Source organism: Calidris pugnax, unplaced genomic scaffold, assembly GCF_001431845.1.
Source record: "Calidris pugnax isolate Ruff unplaced genomic scaffold, ASM143184v1 scaffold103, whole genome shotgun sequence".
Classification (NCBI taxonomy): Eukaryota; Metazoa; Chordata; class Aves; order Charadriiformes; family Scolopacidae; genus Calidris; species Calidris pugnax.
In genome coordinates, this window is record NW_015090990.1 from 10200936 (window position 1) to 10201161 (window position 226).

The window sequence follows — 226 nt, forward strand, 5'->3', positions numbered from 1 at the left end:
TTGTGGTGGGCTCACCCAGCCTCTTGCTCCCCTCAGCAGAATGGGGGAGAGAATAGGGAGAGTAAAAGTAAGAATACTTGTGGGTTGGGTTAAAAGAGAGTTTAGTAGGTGAAGGAAAGAAAAAAAGTTTATGCAAGGCAAATAACATACCACCTCCCACAAGAAGACTGATGCCCAGCCAGTGGCCAAGGAATTGTCTGCTCTGGAAGGCACCCCCCCCCCCCCC